Source organism: Colobus angolensis, unplaced genomic scaffold (assembly GCF_000951035.1).
Source record: "Colobus angolensis palliatus isolate OR3802 unplaced genomic scaffold, Cang.pa_1.0 Scaffold153, whole genome shotgun sequence".
NCBI lineage: Eukaryota > Metazoa > Chordata > Mammalia > Primates > Cercopithecidae > Colobus > Colobus angolensis.
Genome location: NW_012114633.1, coordinates 5,062,764 through 5,086,059, shown reverse-complemented (window position 1 = coordinate 5,086,059; position 23,296 = coordinate 5,062,764). Strand labels below are relative to the sequence as shown.

The window sequence follows — 23,296 nt, the reverse complement described above, 5'->3', positions numbered from 1 at the left end:
CTCTCCTCATAGGTAGGAAACTATCTTCAGGTATCACAGAATCAATGATAGGTAACTGAAAAGGTCAGAGATATTTTTAAAGTTTTGTTAGGAGAGAGAAAAAATTCCCTTCTGCATTTTATCCTTCTATCCAAGAATAGGCTGAAGAGAAAGATGTCCTTAGCTTGGGTAAATATAATATAATGCTTGTTTATTATAAGCATTTTATATACTCATTTATACACAGTCTGTTTTATGGAGCTGGGGAAGGAAGGGATTAAAAGGTATATGTATATATATTTATAATGCATGACCTCTTTCTTAAGTAGTTATAGTTCATTGAATTCTGTTTGAAGTGGGAACTAAGCTCTAACAGAGAGAGGAAACATGGGGAAGAACATTCTAGAGAGAAATCAAGTACCTTCAGTAGCAATCAGATTTAAATAGTATAATACAGTTGAACTAATTGAGAGAAAAGAAAAGTAGCCTAATATTTTATGAGGGAACAATGAAGAAAAATGAGCTTCAATAAGGTAAACTTTTATTTATTTAATAGTTGATATTTAGAGATACATTTTTGGTTCTTTATATTTTGGTTCTTTATGATATTTTGTGATGCTGTCATGTATACCAGCATCCAGTTTTCAATACTGAAATTATAAACCCAGGTGTCTGATATATCTTAAGTTTCTTATAAAATAAAGTTGGATTTACTTTTTCCCAGTTCCATAAACACTGATAGTTTAAGTGTCTAGTGTTTTAATTTTTATTTTTTGACAGACCATTGAGATATCACATAGTAGATGTCGGATGCTTAGGCAGTGAAAAGGTATCAAAGCAGATAATTACTATAGAAACTTATTTGACCAGTTACTAAGACGCCAAGGATTTACTTAGCTTTTGTCTTTGGGAAGAGCGTCAAAGAAATAAGAAAATACCTTATTAGAGTAGAATTGAATTGGAATAATACTATTAAGCTTCCAGTGATGTCTTCATTTGCTTACAGTGTAAAATATATTATTAATTCATCTGGAATCAAGAGAGATCATTTGTCTTTGTGTAATTACTAAATTAGGGAGTGCTCAACATCACCTATAACATTATTACATTTATGAAATTGTTCATACCTCCTAAATCTGTTTATTTACAGTTTTAAAAATTGGTCTCCTCTACTATCTTCAAAAGAAGTGAAGATGTAATTAATAGGATATCACAACCTAAATTTGATGAAAAACTATACGACATCATTTCTTAAGCAAAGATAAAAATTTTAAAGTATATAAACATACTTAAAGTATAAATAATTCTTAAAATCTACTGAAGGCTTATTTGAAATTCTGTGTCCCTTTTTAGCTTCTAACAATAACAAATATTTTCAAAACACCAAAAGAGTATCTATATCATTTTATAGAAAACTTTTATTTTCTTCAAAATATCAATCAATCATTTTGGCTCATTATTATTTACTAATATTAGCTCAATTTGGGAGAAGCCATAGAAAATTTAAATAAAATGTGTAGTATACATTAGTAAAGAATATATACATTTATGAGTAATTATTTGGTTGTACTTGGTAGACAACCAATTAAAACTCAGTTAAGACAAACAATATACATTGGTTACTATAGTAGAAAGTTCTAGAGTGGTTCAGGCCTGACTGAATCCAGGCAGTTAGATATTTGTTTCCCTCTCGTAGCTCTGTTATCCACTGAATTATATTTTAAGGCAAGAAACATGAGGACAAAATAGCCACCAGGTTTTCAGTCCTTCAGTTAGTTAATTCAAGTGGAAAGGGATTGTTTCTTTCTAGTTTTTTAAAAAAGGGTGCTGATTGTATTTTCTTTATTTTAACTTAGTCCACATTCCCACTCATACGTGAATAATTATTATTAGGATCATGGTACTGCCATTGACCTGGAACTACAACTAGGGTCACCCTTAGCCAAACATAACTACCAGGAAAGAGGAAAAAAAAAAAAAAGCAAATTTGCAAAGGAAATTCAGGGTGCTATTACCAGAATATTTTGGTGGAGGGGAGGGTGTTGGGTGGTGACAGGAAATCACAATGTAGGTATAAACAAGTTAAATGCAGGGTGAAATGCATACTGTTTTGTGAAAATGCTACTGAACAGTGATTTCTTCATTTGCTTGCGGTGTAAAATATGTTATTAATTCATCTGGAATGAAGAGAGATCATTTGTCTCTCTTCATTCCAGAGCAACAGTTTAAATGGTGAAATAACATTTAGTATTAGAGTAACATAAAGAACAATCACAAAACATTGATATTGAAAATGTTCGATTGCTGAAGAAAGGCCTTCAGACATAACCAATCATCATATAAAATATTGGTGATGTCTGCATCTCTGAGACTGTTTCCTCATCTGTGAGACAATTATTATCATATGGCTAACAGCAGACGAATTTGTATATGTTTTTCTGCTTGATTATATTGGTACAGAAGGTAATCCAGATTTTACTGAACAGTGTTTGTATAATTTGAGTGAAATTATATCCAATTATGGTGATACTACAATTAATGTAGAATAGAGACAAGTATTAGTAAAGCTCCTGACCGCTGCATCCTGCAACTGTGGGAAATTGGAAGACTGAATAATAGCTCTCTGAAATTTGTCTTTAAATATATTACATACTCTATGGATATTAACATGAACAAAATTAAACTCCACAGGACTGGAAAAATTAAACTAATGACTTTTTATGTAATCCAAGTTAATGAATGCTTTCTGGCCCAACTTTTCATTAGGAAATGAACCACAGTTTCCTGATTTCGTTCATTCCAACAGCTTCCATTGTGTGACTGTTTACAAAAATGCTTAATAAGAACCCTTAATGAAGACTTACTCTCTTTTCATTAATATTGAAATATATTTACATAGTTTTGCAGCTTTTAGGAGTAACAGGTAGTCTTAAAAATTAATAGTGGCTTTTAGAATAGGTGTATAAATATTTTCTTTAATCATCTGAGTATTTCTAATGTATTAAAATATTATAGTAAAGAATGGAGAATCATAATTTCATCTTCTAAATGAAAGAAGGAAGGCAGAAGCTTAAAATATGGGGAATATTTGGAAAAAATTCTGTTTCTATTGATCTTGGTGCTGAAATCCATATTTGCAGTGTTTTATAAATATATCCGTTCCCCTGTATCCTCAGGGGATTTATTCCAGGGCCACCAGCAGATACCAAAATCTGTGCATATTCAAGTAAGGCTGCAGTAGCCATCCGGAACCCGTATATAGGAAAAGCCAGCCGTCCATATCCACATGTTTTGTATTCTGTGAATACCAGTATTTTCCATTTGAGTTTGATTTCAGATGCAGACCCTGTGGGTGTGGAGGGCCAAGTGTATTTATTGAAAAAAATACCTACCTGGAGGTGGACCGACCCATGCAGTCCAACCTGTGTTGTTCAAGGTTTAACTGTGTTCCTAGTGTTAAATGATAAACTAAATGCAGATATGATTAATCCCCAAAATTAAATGTAATTAAATCTATAAAACACATTAGACAAATGCAGTTTTAATCATTAATTAAATATACTTTTAAAAACACCTATGATAATGACTTACTTGCTTTAATGCCTTTGTATGAATTCGTAGATAACGTCTTACTGTAAGATTTAGCAATTTACATTACAGTATTTTATGGACAAAATGTATAATAATGACATTAAGGGAAAATAAAATGTAAAGCAACCTTTCCTAATCTGATGGAATTGAGTGAACAGTTGGTTACCTGTAAGAAGAGCAACCAAGTTAAAGGAACAAAAAGTTCAAAGGCCATAAGCCATAAGGTTTTTATTAAAATGTCAGAAAATCTCATTGAAATGTCATGAAATTGAAAAGCACATCAAAAGGAAAATAAAAATTGTAAACTAAGCATTCAATAAAGTAAACATATAAACTTATACTTCACTTGCAGTTAAAGAAGTATGCATTTTAGGAAAAGGTACAAAATTTGCCAAATTGTCAAAGATTAAAAAGATAATTGCTGGCAAGTGTGGTATAAATTCAGCATTGTCATATGCTATTGGTGGAAGTCTTTGTTGACATACCTTTCCAGAAAATAACTTGATGATGTGCATTAAAATACTTAAAAGATCAAATACTTTTTGATAGGAATTTCACTTATATGAAGCCACAATAAAGAAATAATTTGGGCCGGGCGCAATGGCTCATGCCTGTAATCCCAGCACTTTGGGAGGCCAAGGCTGACAGATCACGAGGTCAGGATTTCGAGACCAGCCTGCCCAGCATAATGAATCTCCATCTTTTGCTGGGCATGGTGGTATGCACCTGTAGTCCCAGCTACTTGGGAGGCTGAGGCAGGAGAATCATTTGAATCCAGGGGGTGGTAGTTGTGGTGAGCCAAGATTGCACCACTGCACTCCATCCTGGGCAACAGAGCGAGACTCCATCTCAAAAAAAAAAAAAAAAAAATAGAGTTTGAGACGAGCACAACAAATATTTATGTACAAAGATATGTACCATGGTTTCATTTACAGTGTGAAAGATACGGAACTTTTGAACACACCAACAGAAATAATAATTACTGTAAATTGCTGAGATTTTGTGTGTCAGGCTTTATGATTAGTGCTGTGTATAGATTATCTCATTTATGTCTAAGTTCACATTAATGTGTACTTAGCATTTATTTCTAAATTTACCTACCACTGTTTTTATAATGGACAAGATTTTTCTCAGTGGAACTCACCTTTCATCACATGTGGAAGCTGTATGACTTAGGAGAATTGGCCATATTTGTATCTCCAGGAATACTCCCTGATTGTCTTAAGCCAGTCAGTGATTCTGCACACCTACCAATTGGTTAGCAATGTGCTTATCATTTCATTGGTTCAGATAAGAATGAATACCCAAACTATTGATTAGGGATTGAGCTAGAAATTATCTTCTCCCCTTAGTTCTTAGTTATATAAAAGGTACAATGAAAATTGAGAATAGGAAATTTATCAATAAGAAAAAATTTTGCAAAAAGCTAACTGGGCAACAGCTAATGTTACATAAATGAAATGCAAATCTAAAACAATATGTAAGGCAATTTTCCTATTATAATTCAATTTTCCTATTGAATTAAAATAAATTTTTAAAACCCTGATATATATGAACAGTATAGGAAGATTGGGGTGAGATTTGCATACTTTTTCACTTCTGTGGGAGTGTAATTTGCCCTATTTTCCAGACAAAGTATTGTAATTATATACAGACTTTGATCCGGTAATTTCCATTCTCTCTTGCCTCGATAGTCTGATGTTTAAGCAATGATTTATATAACAGATAAAATATATATGTAGAATATATCATTCAGTGCTTTAGGTGTTTCACAAACTTTGTAATCATTTATTTCTCAAAGCAACACTAGGTTAGATTATATGGATGAGGAGACTAAGGCATATCCTGTCAAGGCAACATAGTTTTGGAATCAGGCTTATAACACTTTCCAGGCCAACTACAGTCATTTTAGTCACTACACTACTTTGTTTCAATTCTACTCATCACAGTGTCTCTATATAGAAAAAAACGGAAAAATCTTAAATATGGAACATTAGAATGGGCAAAAAAAGTTATAAGGTGACATGTTATGCCAATAGTATTTATTTGAAGACTTATTTAATGATACACGAATATGATTGCACTGTAGGTGACAAAAGGTAGGAAATGAAATTATATGTTGTCTTTGTATTGCTATAAAGGAATACCTGAGGCTAGGTAATTTATAAGGAAAAGACGTTTGCTATATAAGACACATGGTGCCACCATCTGCTTCTGGTAAGGGCTTTAGGCTGTTCAGACTCATGGCAGAAATTGAAGTGGAGCCTGCATGAGCAGAGATGACATGGCAAGAGAGGAGGCAAAAGAGAGAGGGGAGGGAGGTGCCAGGCTCTTTGTAACAAACAGCTCTTACAAGGGACTAACAGAGCAATAACTCACTCATTACCACCAGGATGGCACCAAGCCATTCATGAGGGATCTGCCCCCATGACTCAAGCACCTCTCACTAGGTCCCATGTTTGATATTGGGGATCACATTTCAACATGAGGTTTGGAGGGTGAAATAGCTGAACTATTGCATATGTGTAGTACAATTTCAGTTTTAGTAAAAGACTGAGTGGAAGGTGTCTAAATATTATATTTTAGTTTATCTTAATATAGATGATTTTTGTTTTCCTTATAATTTTCTAATTTTCTAAGTGTTTTGTTCATAGACACACTCACACTATATATACTGAAAAGTTTAATAACCAAATGCTTCAAGGAAAGTGACTTCTGTTTTCCACTAATTTCAGCAAAAAGAGTGAACGACTTGATAATTGTTCTCCTACTTTTTTTAATTAGAAAAATTTCCTGCCATTGAGAGCTTCAAAGCACTGCTGAAAGTTTCACGGCAAATGCAATGGAAAGCATGGATTGAATTTGATTTTAAATTGATAAATTTAAAATTCTTATGTGTTCTGAAGAGTTTTTCATGTCTCATCCACTATCACTTTTTTCATTACCATACTGAAAGCTGAGGGTATGGAACTCAGAATGCATTTGGAAGAATAACAGGTGATATGAATTTTTGGTCCTATCTGATTTCCGGGAATAGAAAAACCCAGGATAGGAAGAATCAATATCGTGAAAATGGCCATACTGCCCAAGGTTATCTATAGATTCAATGCCATCCCCATCAAGCTACCAATGAGTTTCTTCACAGAATTGGAAAAAACTGCTTTAAAGTTCATATGGAACCAAAAAAGAGCCCGCATTGCCAAGACAATCCTAAGTCAAAAGGACAAAGCTGGAGGCATCACCCTACCTGACTTCAAACTATACTACAAGGCTACAGTAACCAAAACAGCATGGTACTGGTACCAAAACAGAGCTATAGACCAATGGAACAGAACAGAGTCCTCAGAAATAATACCACACATCTACAGCCGTCTGATCTTTGATAAACCTGAGAGAAACAAGAAATGGGGAAAGGATTCCCTATTTAATAAATGGTGCTGGGAAAATTGGCTAGCCATAAGTAGAAAGCTGAAACTGGATCCTTTCCTTACTCCTTATACGAAGATTAATTCAAGATGGATTAGAGACTTAAATGTTAGACCTAATACCATAAAAACCCTAGAGGAAAATCTAGGTAGTACCATTCAGGACATAGGCATGGGCAAGGACTTCATGTCTAAAACACCAAAAGCAACGGCAGCAAAAGCCAAAATTGACAAATGGGATCTCATTAAACTAAAGAGCTTCTGCACAGCAAAAGAAACTACCATCAGAGTGAACAGGAAACCTACAGAATGGGAGAAAATTTTTGCAATCTACTTGTCTGACAAAGGGCTAATATCCAGAATCTACAAAGAACTCAAACAAATATACAAGAAAAAAACAAACAACCCCATCAAAAAGTGGGCAAAGGATATGAACAGACATTTCTCAAAAGAAGACATTCATACAGCCAACAGACACATGAAAAAATGCTCATCATCACTCGCCATCAGAGAAATGCAAATCAAAACCACAATGAGATACCATCTCACACCAGTTAGAATGGCCATCATTAAAAAATCAGGAAACAACAAGTGTTGGAGAGGATGTGGAGAAATAGGAACACTTTTACACTGTTGGTGGGATTGTAAACTAGTTCAACCATTATGGAAAACAGTATGGCGATTCCTCAAGGATCTAGAACTAGATGTACCATATGACCCAGCCATCCCACTACTGGGTATATACCCAAAGGATTATAAATTACTCTACTACAAAGACACATGCACACGTATGTTTATTGCGGCACTATTCACAATAGCAAAGAGTTGGAATCAACCCAAATGTCCATCTGTGACAGACTGGATTAAGAAAATGTGGCACATATACACCGTGGAATACTATGCAGCCATCAAAAAGGATGAGTTTGCGTCCTTTGTAGGGACATGGATGCAGCTGGAAACCATCATTCTTAGCAAACTATCACAAGAAGAGAAAACCAAACACCGCATGTTCTCACTCATAGGTGGGAACTGAACAATGAGATCACTTGGACTCGGGAAGGGGAACATCACACACTGGGCTTATCATGGGGAGGGGGGAGGGGGGAGGGATTGCATTGGGGAGTTATACCTGATATAAATGATGAATTGATGGGTGCTGACGAGTTGATGGGTGCAGCACACCAACATTGCACAAGTATACATATGTAACAAACCTGCACGTTATGCACATGTACCCTAGAACTTAAAGTATAATAAAAAAAAAAAGAAAGAAAAAAAAAAAAAGAAAAACCCAGGATCAAAGCTATCTTTGTCTGGTTCTATTCCTATATAAATTAAATTACAAAGATCGTTCCAGTTTTACATCTTATAAATATGAATGCCTTGAGTCTATTTTGCATTAGCATCTAACAAATATGCACAAATTTCTAAGAAGTAATTTCCTTGTCTCATCCCTTCCCTTTCATGTCTCTTCAGAGCCGCCTTGGCATTATGACCATCCTAAACACCTATCTAAAACACATATCTTACTGTACTGCTTCCCTGTTTAATCATACTTCCATCACCTTTAGGGTAAAATACAAATGTTATAACATGGCAGTCAGGAGCCTTCCTGATGTGGCCTCATCTTATTCCTAAAGTTTCCTATAAATATTCTATTTTAAAATAAAATGTTCTAATAGCCTATCCTTGAAGATGGCGTGTTCTTTCTTATTCGTGTGCCTTTGCTTATGATGTTTCCTTTGCCAACTGTGGCTTTCCCCACCTTCCTCACTGGACAGCTTCTGTGAACTGAAGGTTAATGAGTCTTACCTCTTTTAGGAAGACTTTTCTGCAGCACCTAGCCTTGCCAGGAACATAGTCCTTATCACACTGATGCATGCAAAGGAGTATACAGACTTATTTTACTCTCACTAGTAACTAAACAACTGGGCATTCAATGGCTGTTCAGTGAATATTGTGTTAATGAACAAAATTACTTTTCTAATGTTATTTTCCTTAAGAGTGTAGGGGTATAGGTAGGACTATTCGTATGTCATTTCCTTAGTGAGATGACTAGAATACATAGGAATTGATTGCTCCAGGCTACTTAGGACAATCATCTTAATATCACTTTCTTTGTACCTTTTGCTTAGAACATTGGGGTGAAAACATTTGAGAAGGTGTCTTAAAGGCATACTAAGGCATGTGTACTTCGTCCATTGGTGATGTGGCCAAAGTACTTGTTAGAGAAATTACTACTGGCTAGGGGTAGATAGGTGGGGAGTGTAAACTGGGAGAGAAAACAAACTGGAGATTGTTGTATTAAGTAGAATTGAATTTATTTAACTGCATGTAGGTGGTAAGGGAAAAAAGAGGGATTAATAATGCCAGATTTCAGGTGTGAGCAATCAGTGGGAATTGTACTACTTACTTAATGTCATAAGACAAAAAAGAAAAATATAGAAAAGAAAATCAGGGCCAAGAACTGATTTTATATATTTTGAATTTAGGAGCCTATAGAGGATAAGAAATAAATATCCAGGAAAACTCCTAAAACATTTTGTAAATTAGATTAAATACTGTCAAATTCTTGGACCTAGGCAAAAAAAGAGAGTAATGATTTTGAAAATATTTTACAATCATGATAATGGTGATCCGTATTTCATATGATGACAAGTAGAAACACAATTTGGCCTGACTTGTTTACTTTGCTTAGTTTATTACATATAGAATATTTAAAGATTTACCTGTTACATTAACAAATTGAAGCATTTTGTCATATTGCAGCATTAATAATGTTTTTCTTAAATGGTACTGTTGGGGATAAAGGAAGTTTTAGTAAAGAAATAGTTGGTTTCATTTAATTTCATATACATCTTCAAATTGTATGAAAATGTGTAATAAATGGTGGCAAAACAGTATCAAATTGAGCATATTATGTTCATACTAAAATTTTAAGAAGCATTTGAATTGGAAATCAGGATTTTATATTTTAAAATAAAATATGTTCAAAAGAGCAGCCCATAAGCCAATCTGAGTTTTGCAAGAATATTCAAAGTGCTCTTTCTATGAAAAATCTAATCGTATCAGACATAGAATAATAGATGCCACTTGGAAAATACATCATTTCCTGCAAGAAGAAAGACAGAAGTAAGCATAAGTTAGTTCTTATTTTTTGATGTGTGTATTTTTGTGCTCTTCTTTATTCTGTCACATTGCATAAAATATTCTAGTTTGAAAAGTATTTCCTGCAGTATGACTGGGTTTCAGTGAATTTAAGATAAAAATAAAGGCTACGGGGATGTTAAATTGAATTGACCATTTCAAGGAAAAGATTTTCTTTTATTAAATTTTGGAATTAAATCTATTGAAGAGTTTTATTAACAATTATTTTTCTTGATTAAATTGAATTGACTATTTTAAGGAAAATATTTTCTTCTATAAAATTTGGGATGAAATGTATTGAAGAGTTTTGATAACAGTTATTTATCTCAAATTATTTCTCTCTAATTTCTGTTCATAAGATCAATAGTTGTCAAAATAAAAATAGAAAAACTATATCATCCTAAAAGAGAAATAATTTTGTTCTTCCTTTTCTCTCCTTTCATCTAAGACCAACAAACAAGAAAAACACGATCTGATAAACGACTGTGGAAATCATGACATGGTTTTATAGTTTACCTTTTAGCTATGTGTCATGCTTGAAATTTCCTGTCCAGGATAAACACATCTATTTTTAGAGCTGGAAGTATGTGATGATACAACCTTTACATTTTACAGCAAGGTGAAGCGAATTGTGTAATTCATACATGCTAAGATCCAGTCAGTGCTAAGAAAATAGCATATGATTTAATAAATAATGGTGTTACTGAGTTAAGCAAACATTGTTTTTCACTAAAATTATAAAATATCAATATATGACCTTAAAATATACTGTGCTAATATTTTAATTCAAAATTTAAAATTGTTGCTTTTTGTTGTAGATGCTGTTGATGATCAGCCTATAACCTCTCTTTTAGTGCTATAGTTCAAACTGGCAAAATTTCTAATGCTTATCCTGCATTTCTTTACCTAAGGGATTCTTTGGCCACAAGAGACTACTTTGTTAACCAAACAGACTGAAAGTTCTAGGGAATCAATGCCCCTGGGAGCAACCCTCAGCTAATGACTAATGAGGATTGGTGTATAAATATGCTAGCTCTGATTCTGACAGTGAGATATAGCTGAGGGGTGTATTACACACTGGATGTCTGATTTTCCCCAGCCAGATTAAGCTGCAGTTGCCAATAGTGTTACAGGTCTGATAATGATCTCTGTGTTGGTAAGAGGTCTTCCACTCCGGGTCTCACTTCTTTCTTTTCATCCCTGCTAATATTTCCTGGGATTATCTCCCAAATAAACTTCTCACATTGAAGTTATTATTACCTCAGTGTTTGCCTCCAGGGCAACCTAAAATGAGATCCTTTCTTTCTCTCTACAGTCATGTTAGAAAATGAAAAAGAAGCTGGGTGTGGTGGCTCACACCTGTAATCCACCCAGCACTTTGGGAGGCCAAGGCGGGCAGATCACCTGAGGTCAGGAGTTCGAGACCAGACTGACCAACATGGCAAAACCCCCTCTCTACTAAAAATACAAAAATTAGCCGGGCATGATGCCACACAGTTGTGGTCCCAGCTACTCGGGAGGCTGAGGCAGAAGAAAACAAATAGAGTGAACAAATAGGTCAATAGGCTTCTGAAGAATATGTGGCTAAGATGGAAAAAGATGGCTTTCAAAGTATTCAGATGGCTTAGATTGAAACACAGAGGAAGGGATAAAATAATATGTGAGATCTGTCTATTTAAGAAAGTAAAAAATATACATATGGCAACATCAATGTCTGTATCAAGGGGTTTGTATCAAAGTTATGATGAGAAGCAGGGCACACGACTTAGATATGTTTCTCCATGTTTCCCCCTCCTTCAAAAAGATCAGGTCTTTTTAGTGTTTTGGCAAAAGATACTACGCTGTGAATTCTTCTGGTACTATTTGAACTTATGTCAGAGGTACATTCGAAATAATATAGTTAAAGGAAGACATAGTTTGTGCTGTTGTGTCTACCCAGAAAAAATTTTTGTTTGTTGGAATACAAATATAAAAGTCTTAACCAATTAACATATCTCTTCTAGTTATAGCGTGATTATGAATAGAAAGATAAGCTATCTAAATGCCTTGCCATAACAGTCAAAGTAGAATGAAAATGAAAATAAATCAGTGCCTTCTAAAATTCGGCTTCACCTTCTTAATCATCATGAACAGGGTATGAGATTGGTTAGTCCAAATAAATAGTATGTGAAAGAGATAGTTGGGGCTCCTTGTTGTTCAAAGGGGAAAGGCATATATTATTAAAGAACTATCACCAAGCTTTAATAGTAACATATCTGTGAGTTAAAACATTTAACACATCATCTATAAATCTTGCTATTTTTCGTTACCTAGGTATCAGTAACAATCTTTTCCAAATATTTACATATTTTATCATTATTTTCCTATTATTTGGTAACTTTCTTGAACATTTTCAAGAAACATAATTAGAATTTTAAAAGATATGCTGAACTTCTAAATTTAAAATAAACAGAAATGTAATTATTGATTAATTCTAAGTCCAATTATATTTTTCTTTTTAGTTATTTGTGATTCCATCTGATATACATAGGAGAGAAAGTGATAGAAGAATTCTGATGGCAACTGTATGATAGAAGCTATATACAGTCAAGTGTCCATTTTCTTTCAACTATATTTGAGCATACTCAGGTAAGAATAAATGATTGTTTATACATTTTCCATTATTTCCAAAAAGGACTTGAAATTATAAAAATGCTATTATTATGTGCTGAATGTTTAAAAATATAGTCTTATGTTGTAAAAAATAGTAAAATGCATAAAAGTAAACTAAAATTAAAAACACTGATGAGCGTTTTCTCTGAAAATAAGCTCTGTCATCATTTTGTTCTATATAATTTTATTTTTGTTTTGTTGGATTTTTCTTTTAAGCAAAGTTACAATGATAGTATTACATTTAGTTCATTTTCATGCAGCTGATAAAGACATACTCATGACTGGGAAATTTACAAGAGAAAGATATTTAATGGACTTACAGTTCTACGTGACTGGGGAGGTCTCATAATCATGGAGGAAGGTGAAAGGCACGTCTCACACAGCAGCAGACAAGAGAAGAGAGCTTGTGCAGGCAAACGCCCATTTTTAAAACCATCAGATTTTGTGAGACCCACTCACTATCATGAGAACAGCATAGGAAAGACTCGCCCCCATGATTCAATCACCACCCACCAGGTTCCTGCCACAACATGTGGGAATTGTGGGAGGTACAAATCAAGATAAGATTTGGGTGGGGACATAGCCAAACCCTTATCATTTCATCCCTGGCCCCCTCAAATCTCATGTCCTCATATTTCAAAACCAAACATGCCTTCCCAACAATCCCCCAAAGTCTTAACTCATTTCAGCGTCAACTCTAAAGTCCAGAATCCAAAGTCTCATTAGAGACAAGGCAAAACATGCCTTCCCAACAATCCCCCAAAGTCTTAACTCATTTCAGCGTCAACTCTAAAGTCCAGAATCCAAAGTCTCATTAGAGACAAGGCAAGTCCTTTCTGCCTATGAGCCTGTAAAATCAGAAGCAAGTTAGTTACTTCCTAGATAAAATAGGGTACAGGCATTGGGTAAATACAGCCATTCCAAATAGGAGAAATTGGCCAATGCAAAGGGGCTACAGGCCCCATGCTGGTACAAAATCCAGTGGGGCAGTCAAATCTTAAAGCTCCAAAATGATCTCCTTCAATGCCATGTCTCACATCCAGATCATGCTGATGTAAGAGGTGAGTTCCCATGGTCTTGGGCAGCTCTGCCCCTGTGGCTTTGCAGGGTATAGCTTCCCTTCTGACTGCTTTCATGGGCTGGCATTGAGTGTCTGAGTCTTTTCCAGGTGCAGGGTGCAAGTCATTGGTGGATCTACTATTCTAGGGTCTGGAGGATGGTGGCCCTCTTCTCACAACTCCACTAGGTAGTGCCCCAGTAGGGACTCTGTGTGGGGGCTCTGACCCCATGTTTCCCTTCCACACTGCCCTAGGAGAGATTCTCCATGAGGACCCTACCCCTGCAGCAAACTTCTGCCTGGACATCCAGGCATTTCCATACATCTTCTGAAATCTAGGCGGAGGTTCCCAAACCTCAGTTCTTGACTTCTGGGCATCCGCAGGCTCAATACCATGTGGAAGCTGCCAAGACTTGGGGCTTGCACCCTCTGAAGCAACAGCCAAGCCATACCTTGGCCACTTTTAGTCATGGCTGGAGCAGCTAGGATGTAGGCCATCAAGTCCCTAGACTTAATAAAGCAGAGAGACCCTGGCCTAGCCCAGGAAATCATGTTATCCTCTTAAACCTCTGGGGTTGCCATGAAGCCTTCTGACATGCCCTGGAGACATTTTCTGCATTGTCTTGATGATTAACATTTGGTTCCTTGTTACTTATGCAAATTTCTGCAACTAGCTTTAATTTCTCCTCAGAAAATGGGATTTTGTTTTCTATTGCATTGTCAGGCTGCAAATTTTCTGAACTTTTATGCTCTGCTTCCCTTATAAAACTGAATTTCTTTAATAGCACCCAAGTCACCTCTTGAATGCTTTGCTGCTTAGACATTTCTTCCTCCAGATACTCGAAATCATCTCTCTCAAGTTCAAAGTTGCACAAATCTCTAGGGCAGGAGCAAAATGCTGCCAGTCTCTTTTCTAAAACATAACAAGAGTCACCTTGGCACCAGTTCCCAACAAGTTCCTCATCTCCATCTGAGACAACCTCAGCCTGGATGTCATTGTCCATATCATTATCAGCATTTTGGTCAAAATCACTCAACAAGTCTTTAGGGAGTTCCAAACTTTCCCACCTTCTCCAGTGTTCTTCTGAGCCCTCCAAACTATTCCAGCCTCTGCCTGTTACCCAGTTCCAAAGTTGCTTCTACATCTTTAGGTATCTTTTCAGCAGCATCCAACTCTGATACCAATTTACTGTATTAGTCTGTTTTCACACTGCTGATGGCAACATACCCAAGACTGGGCAATTTACAAAAGAAAGCAGTTAAATGGACTTACAGTTCCATGTGGCTGGGGAGACCTCACAACCATGAAGGAAGGTGAAAAGCACATCTCACACAGCAACAGACAAGAAAATAGGGCTTGTGTAGGAAAACTCCCATTTTTAAAACCATCAGATCTCGTGAGTCCCACTCACTATCATGAGAACATCATAGGAAATAACCACCTCCATGATTCAATCACCTTCCATAAGGTTTCTCCCATGACATGTGGGAATTGTGGGAATTACAATTCAAGATGAGATTTGGGTGGGGACACAGCCAAACCATACGAATTATATATATACTTTGTTGATTTTCTTTATTATTTTGTAACAAATTTGTTTTCTTCTGTCCTTTGAGAATATGAATTAGTGTTTTGTACTTTCTGTTATATCTGTAAATATATAATATGTTTTAAAATATTTTTATTTTGTATTTATTATTCAGGCAATATTCTTATAGATAAATTGATATGTACATCATTTGGCTTGCATTAGTAGCATTACTAAAATTGGTATCACTGGCTCAATGACTGTGATCTTTTAAAGGCTTTTTATTGTTATTGCTGAGTTTACCTGTAGAAGGTGGTAACAAGTTAAAGTTTTCATTAGCCAGTTTAAGTTGAAAAAAAAAAGAAAATTAAGTTAAAATTTTTAATTTTGGTTGCAAATTTCTTACTCACATCTATTCAGCAAATATATTCCCTTACATAACTAAGCCTAGAGGAAAAGTGAACGTTACAAGACTGGGTGCGGCGGTTTATGCCTGTAATCCTGCACTTTGGGAGGCCAAGTCAGTGGATTACCTGAGGTCAGGAGTTCAAGACCAGCCTGGCCAACATGGTGAAACCCATCTCTACTAAAAATACAAAAATTATCTGGGTGTGGTGGCAAGTGCCTGTAATCCCAGCTACTTGAGAGGCTGAGGCAGGAGATTCCCTTGAACCCAGGAAGCAGAGGTTGCACCACTGCACTCCAGCCTGGGCACCAAGAGCCTGGGCACTCCATCTCAAAAAAAAAATAAAGAAAAAGTGAATATTATATATGTATAACCTTCCACATTGTTTAAAAATGCACCATTTAGAAATAATATTAAGTATACATTTATCTAATTAATATTTATTGAAAACTTATTATATTTATCAAGCACTGTGATTAGCAATGGCAGTGAGGATGGTAAACATTAGAAAAGGGAAGGCACATAAATAGTTCCTTGTCACCTCTAACTTTCAATAAAATATGGCCAGATGAGAAATACATTTTGGTTTCTTATGTTTAAGTAGGCTGTATTAAATGCCTAGAAAGAAGTAAAATAATAGGGCAGTTTATAGTGATAACACTTCCAGCTTGGGAATTGAGGAATACTTTCACAAACAAAAGACTACATGAGTTGTGCTTTTTAAGGTGGAGAGGAACACTGGCAGGCAAACATTTAAATGGAGAGTCAACTTGGAGCAAAGGTATTGGGCTGGCAAACCATAGGGATGGGATATTCAGGAAACTGGAAAGAGAGATTAGATATAGCAGAGTAGGTGGAAATGTGTTCTGTGATTTGGATTCTTATAATTAGGCATTTTTGTCTCATCATTATATGGAGAGGAACAATTGCAGGGGAATCAGATGAACCATGCTATCCTTTAAGAAGTTTAATCTAGGCCAGCCACATTGGCTCATGCCTCAAATTCCAGCATTTTGGGAGACTGAGGCAGGTGGATCGCTTGAGGTCAGGAGTTCAAGACCATCCTGGAAAACATAGTGAGACCCCACCTCTACAAAAAAATAATAAAAAAGTAGAAAACCTTAGCCAGACATGATGGTGCACACTTGTAGTTCCAGCTCCTTGAGAGACTGACGTGGGAGGATCACTTGAGCCCAAGAGGTGAAAGTTACAGTGAGACATGATCACACCACTACCCTCCAGCCTGGGTGACAGAGCAAAACTCTATCTCAAAAACTCTAAAAGAATAAAAAGAAGTTTAATTTAAAAGTGATATGTGTGTTAGACGAATGAAGAGAGAGCAGCTTAAAGGAAGGCAGATTAGTTTGCAGGCTTTTCCTTACATTTTGATCACCATTTGCTGAACCCTTGCTACTTGCCAGGCACTAAGCTAGGAACTGTAGGAAAATAAAACAATGAAGACATAATCTTTACCCATGAGTTTATAATGTAGTGGATGTACCTGCATGACAAGCAAATGAATAGAATACCCCATGAAAGCACAAGAGAATCATGTTTAACTAAAGACTAGTGAGTAATAATTATGTTGGCATGCAGATATTGAGTTACCAGTAGACTAGGTTTCCCCAAAAACGTTAAGTCTCATTAAGGTTACCCAGGAAGCAGTGTTTCTAAATTTTTAAATAATTCGAGAAGAAACAATAGAAGTTTGTCTAGGGTGAAAAAATGGAAATAAAAAACAAGGTGTGGTTAGATGAGACTTGGTAGTGGTAGAAGCAGGTAAGCGGGGGTTAAAGAAACAGCCTTTTTGCTTAGGCAAGAGGGGCATGTTGATGACAGGCACAGAAATGGGGAAAACAGTAAAAGTGGGTTTTGTTATTGTTGGTAAAATTTGTTTGGCTTTGAACACTGAAGAATTTTCTCTCCTGCTTCACTTTCCTGTGTTCAAACCTTTGCTAGAGCACTCATAACATTTTAAAATCTCATTGCAATTCCTTATTGAGAATTGAGGAATATTATTGAGGATTAGTTAAGGATTCATTTATTTATTACTCAAAATTTTTCCATCCTTTAAAAATAAAAGTATATTAGAGTAAATATAATTTACACCAAACAAAACAAAAATATGAATAAAAGACCTGATTTCATTCATAACCACAATGTAAATAATTTAGCCTTACACTTTCCAGCAGTCACAAAAATTGATATATGTTCTTTCTCTAAAAGCTGAGATAAATGTATTATGAGTCTTAGTGTAATGGATGGGAAAAGTGTCCTTACCTCTTAGAAGTACCTTATATATTAAATTGTTAAAAAATAAAGGGAATTAATTCTTTAAAAAAATTTCAGTAGGTCTTGGGGTATCAGTGGTTTTTGGTTACACGGATAAATTGTAAAGTGGTTAAGTCAGATTTTTGCACACTTGTCACCAGAGTAGTGTGCATTGTACCCAATATGTAGATTTTTATTCCCCACCCAGTTCCCACCCTCCCCATTCTGGATGTAGCTATTCAGTCTCCAAAGTCTCTTATACCACTCTGTATGCCTTTGCCTACCCATAGCTTAGTCAAGTGAGAACATGCGGGATTTGATTCTTTTATTCCTGAGTTATTTCACTTGGAATAATGGCCTTGAGCTCCATCCAAGTTGCTTCAAAAGACATTATTTCATCTTTTTTTTTTTTTTTTTAAATGACTGAGTAGCATTTCATGGTGTACATATACCACATTTTCTTTACTCATTGGTTCCTGGGCACGTAAGTTGGTTCCATATCTTTGCCTTTGTGAATTGTGCTGCAAAAAACATATGCATGCAGGTGTCTTTTTGTTATGACTGCTTTTACTTTGGGTAGATACCCAGTAGTGGGATGGCTGGATCAAATGTTAGATCTACTTTTAGTTCCTTAAGAAATATTCATACTGTATTCCATAGATATTGTACTGATTTACATTCCCACCAGCAGTGTATGTGCTCTGTTTTCGCCACTTCCTTGCCAAATCTATTATTGTCTTTTGAATTTTTAATAATAGCTGTTCTTGCAGGGCATCTCATTGTGGTTTTAATTGGCATTGCCCTGATGATTAGTGATCTTGAGCATTTTTTCAAATGTTTGTTGGGTATTTGTTTATCTTCTTTTGAGAAATAGCTATTTATGTCATTTGCCCACTTTTAGATGGGATTATTTGTTTTTTTCTTGCTGATTTATTTAAGTACCTTGTAGATTCTGGATATTTGGCCATTGTCAGATGCATACATAGTTTGCAAATATTTTCTCCCATTCTGTGTGTTGTCTGTTTACTCTGTTGATTATTTCTTTTGCTGTATGGAAGTTTCTTAGTTTAATTAGGTCCCATTTATTTATATTTGTTTTTGTTGCATTTGCTTTTGTGGTCTTAGTCATAAATTCTTTGCCTAGGCTAATGTTCAGAACAGTTTTTCCTAGGTTATCTTCTAGGTTTTTTATGGCTTCAGGTCTTAGATTTAAGGATTTGATCCATCTTGAGGTTTTTTTGTTTTTTGTTTTTTGTTTTTTTTTTAAGTAAGATGAGAGATAGGGATCCAATTTCACTCTTCTACATGGAGCTATCCAGTTTTCCCAGAACCATTTATTAAGTAGGGTGTCCTTTCCCCAATTTATGTTTATATATGCTTTGTCAAAGATCATAAGTTGATTATAAGTTGATTATAATCAAAGATCATAAGTTGATCATAAGTTGATTATAAGTATTTAACTCTATTTCTGGCTTCTCTATTATGATCCATTGATCTATTTGTCTACTTTTACGCCAGTACCATGCTGTTTTGGTAACTGTAAACTTGTGATTTAATTGAAAATATAGTGCCTCTAGATTTGTTCTTTTTGCTTAGGATTGCTTTGGCTCTTTGAACCCTTTTTTTCATTTCATACGAATTTTAGGATTTTTTTTTTCTAATTCTGTGAAAATGATGTTGCTATTTTGATGGAATTGAATTGAATCTGTAAATTGCTTTGGGTAGTACGGTCATTTTCACATTATTTATTCTTCCAATCCATGAGCATGAAATGTGTTTCCATTTGTTGGGGTCATGTATGATTTCTTTTAGCAGTGTTTTTTTTTAGTTCTCTTTGTAGAGATCTTTCGCATCCTTGGTTAAGTATATTCCTAAGTATTTTATTTTATTTTTTGCAAATATTGTAAAAGAGACTGAGTTCTTGATTTGATTATGAATGTGGTTGTTGTTGGTATATAGCAGTGCTACTGATTTGTGTACATTCATTTTGTTACCTGAGACTTTCATGAATTTGTTTATGAAATCTAGGAGTCTTTTGGAGGAGTCTTTATTGTTTTCTATGTGTACAATTATATCATCAGTGAATAGTGATAGTTTGACTTCCTGTTTTCAAATTTGGATGCCCATTATTTATCTTGCCTTATTGCTCTGGCCAGAACTTCCAGTACTATATTGAATAGAAGTGCTGAAAATGGGCAACATTTTCTCATTGAGGCTCTCAGGGGAAATGCTTTAAACTCTTCCCCACTCAGTATGATTTGGCTGTGGGTTTGTGTTATATGGCTTTTATTATTTTGAGGTATGTACCTTCTATGCCTAGTTTTTTGAGGGCTTTTTACCATAAAGGAAAACTGGACTTTACTGAATGCTTTTTCTGTGTCTATTGAGATGTTCATATGGTTTTTGTTTTTAGTTCTCTTTAGATGATGTATTACATTTATTGACTTGTGTATATTAAACCATTCCTGCCTCACTGGGAGAAAACCCACTAGATCATGGTGTATTACTTTTTTGATGTGCTGTTGCATTTGATTAGCTAATATTCTGTTGAGGATTTTTGCATCTATGTTTATCAAGGATACTGGTCTATTGTTTTCTTGTGTTATTATGTCCTTTCTTCACTTTAGTATCAGGGTGATACTGACTTCATATAATGAGTTAGGGAGGATTACCTCTTTCTCAATCTTTTGGAATAGTTTCACTAAGATTTGTGTCAATTGTTTTTTGAATGTCTAGTAGAATTCAGCTGTGAATGCACCTGGCCCTGGGCTTTTATTGTTGGCAGTTTTTGTTTGTTATGAATTCAATTTCACTGTTTTTTATTGGTTTGTTCAGGGTTTTTATTTCTTCTTGATTTAATCTAGAAAGGTTGTATGTTTTCAGGAATTTGTCCATTTTCTCTAGACTTCCTAGTTTGTGTGCATAGAGGTGTTCATAGTAGTCTCAAATGACCTTTTGTATTTCAGTGTTGTTGGTTATAATGTCCCATTTTCATTTTTAACTTAGGTTATTTGAAACTTTTATTTATTAATCTAGCTAATGGTCTATCAAGTTTGTTTATCTTTTCAGAGAACCAGCTTTTTGTTTTATTTATCATTTGTATTGTTTTCTTAAATTTCATTTAGTTCTGCTCTGATCCTCATTATTCCTTATCTTATGCTAGTTTTGAGTTTGGTTTGTTCTTGTTTCTCTAGATCCTTGAGGTATGACATTAGGTTGTCAATTTGTGATCTTTCAGATTTTTGATGTAGGCATTTAGCATTTTAAACTTGCTTTTAGTATTGCTTTTGCTTCAGAGATTTTAGTAACTTATGTCACTATTATGCTTCATTTCAAAGAATTTTGAAATTTCCATCTTGATTTTGTCATTAACTCAAAAATCATTCAGGAGCAGATTGTTTAATCTCCATATATTTGTATAATTTTGAGAATTCCTTTTAAAGGTGATTTCTAGCTTTATTCTGGTATGGTCTGAGAAATTGATATGATTGTGATTATTTTAAATTTATTGAGACTTGTTCTGTGGCCTACCATATGGTTTATCTTGGAGGATGTTTCATGACCTGATGAGAAGACTGTATATTCTGTGTTTTTTGGGTAGAATGTTTTGTAAATATCTGTTAGGTCCATTTGTATAGCTTAAGTCCATTTTTTTTTTTTTTTTTGGCTTTCTGTCTTGATGGTTTGTCTAGTGTTGTCAGTGCTGTGTTGAAGTCCCCCATGATTACTATGTTGCTACCCATCTCATTTCTTAGGTTTACTAGTAATTATTTTTCAAATCTGTGATCTCTAGAGTTATATGCATGTAAATTTAAGATTGCAATATCTTTCTGCTAGATTGATTTTTTATTATTATATAATGACCTTGTTTTATTCTTTCTGCTTTAAAGTATGCTTATCTGATGTACGAATAACTACTCCTGCTTGCTTTTCATTCCTATTTGCATAAAATGTCTTTATCCACCCCTTCACCCTGAGTTTATATGAATCTTTATGTGTTAGGTGAGTGTCTTGAAAACAGCAGATATATGGTTTGTGATTTTTTATTCATTTTACCAACTTGTGTCTTTTAAGGGGAACATTAAAGCCATTTATGTTCCATGTTAATACTGAGATGTGAATACTGCTCCAATTATTATGTTGAGTGTTACCTAGATACTTTGTTTTCTTCTTTGTTACTGTTTTTTAAGCACCTTGAGTTTTATGCTTTCAAGAGATTCTGTTTTGGTACATATTCACCTTGTCTTTTAAGATTTAGAAACTCTTTTAGCATTTCTTGTAGGGCAACTCTGGTTCATAATTTATGAAATTTAGTTTTACTGGATACAAAATTATTGGCTGACAGTTATTCTGTTTAAGGTGGTATAGATAGGACACCAGTCCCTTCTACCTGGTAAGGTTTCTGCTGAGAAGTCTGCTGTCAGTTTGACAGGCTTTCCTTTATAAGTTACCTGATGCTTTTGTCTCACTGCTCTCAGAATTCTTTTTTTTTTTTTTTAAATATTGGCTTTAGATAGCCTGATAAGTATATGCCTTGGTCATGTCCTTTTTGCAATAAATCTCCCAGGAGTTCTTTGATCTTCTTATATTTAGATATCTAAATCTCTAGCAAGGCCAAGAAAGTTTTCTTCAATTATACATTCAAATAAGTTTTCCAAGCTTTTTGCTTTCTCTTCTCCCTTAGGAACACCAGTTATTCTTAGGTTTGATCATTTTACATAATCCCATATTCCTTGGAGACATTATTCATTTCTTCTGTTTATTTTTCTTTATTTTTGTCTGATTGGGTTAATTCAAAAGCTTTGTCTTTGAACTCTGAAATTCTGTCTTCTAGTTGGTTTAGTCTATTATTAAAACTTTCCTCTGCATTTTGTAATTCCTTAAATGTGTCTTTCATTTCCTGAATTTCAGGTTGGTTTTTCTTTAAAATATCTTTCTCTTTAGAAAAATTTTCATTCATATCCTGAATTTAAAAAAAAATTAAGTTAGTTTTCACCTTTCACTTGTATCTCCTTGAGTAACTTAATTATCGACATTTTGAATTTTGTATTTGGTATTTCAAAAATTTCATCTTGGTTTGGACCCATTTCTGGAGATCTACTGTGATTTTTATTGTTGGGGGTGTTATAGAACCCTGTTTTGTCATATTGCCAGAATTATTTTTCTGGTTCCTTCTCATTTGGATAGATTATTTCTTCTATTCTCTCATTTATTTTTGATTTGACTTTTTTTTTTTTTT

General features: G+C 34.7%; 1 protein-coding gene across 5 annotated transcripts in view; it reads left to right on the top strand.

Moving 5' to 3' along the window:
- Nucleotides 1-23,296, top strand: part of GULP1 (GULP, engulfment adaptor PTB domain containing 1) — a 321,470-nt gene that overhangs the window by 88,010 nt on the left and 210,164 nt on the right. For all 5 annotated transcript variants that reach the window (XM_011936483.1, XM_011936480.1, XM_011936482.1 and 2 more), the window contains exon 2: nucleotides 12,644-12,770. The gene's annotated coding sequence lies outside the window, so the exon portion shown is untranslated. The remainder of the gene's footprint in view (nucleotides 1-12,643; nucleotides 12,771-23,296) is intronic.